The 341-nt window shown below is 39.0% G+C and overlaps 1 long non-coding RNA gene across 1 annotated transcript; it reads left to right on the top strand.

The window, feature by feature from the left end:
- Nucleotides 1-341, top strand: LOC140966001 (uncharacterized). Its single transcript, XR_012173202.1, has 2 exons — nt 1-56; nt 218-341. It is a non-coding gene; the product is annotated as an uncharacterized lncRNA (long non-coding RNA).

The raw sequence follows: 341 nt of genomic DNA, 5'->3' as shown, positions 1-341 counted from the left end.
GTCTTATGTTCAAGAACATGGCCCCGGGAATTGGAAGGCTGTTCCAACACATACAGGTTTATAAATTTTCTGTTTTTGTTTTGATTCTGTGCTGTTTTTGTAGTTTTGTTCAGATTTGTACGTGTTGTTTCCATGGAAAAGCGTGTTAAACAAAAAATAATGGGTTTTGTAGTTTACTGAACCTTTTGCTAGCTTCTTCATGGGTATGATTTTACAGGTCTAACAAGATGCAGCAAGAGTTGCAGGCTGCGATGGACTAACTATCTCCAACCTGGGATTAAGAGGGGAAGTTTCACGGATCAAGAAGAGAAGATGATTATTCAGCTTCAAGCTCTTCTTGG

This window comes from Primulina huaijiensis, unplaced genomic scaffold, assembly GCF_012295235.1.
Source record: "Primulina huaijiensis isolate GDHJ02 unplaced genomic scaffold, ASM1229523v2 scaffold195545, whole genome shotgun sequence".
Taxonomy (NCBI): Eukaryota; Viridiplantae; Streptophyta; class Magnoliopsida; order Lamiales; family Gesneriaceae; genus Primulina; species Primulina huaijiensis.
Note: the sequence above shows the minus strand (reverse complement) of the source record. Positions and strands in the feature narration are given on the sequence as shown.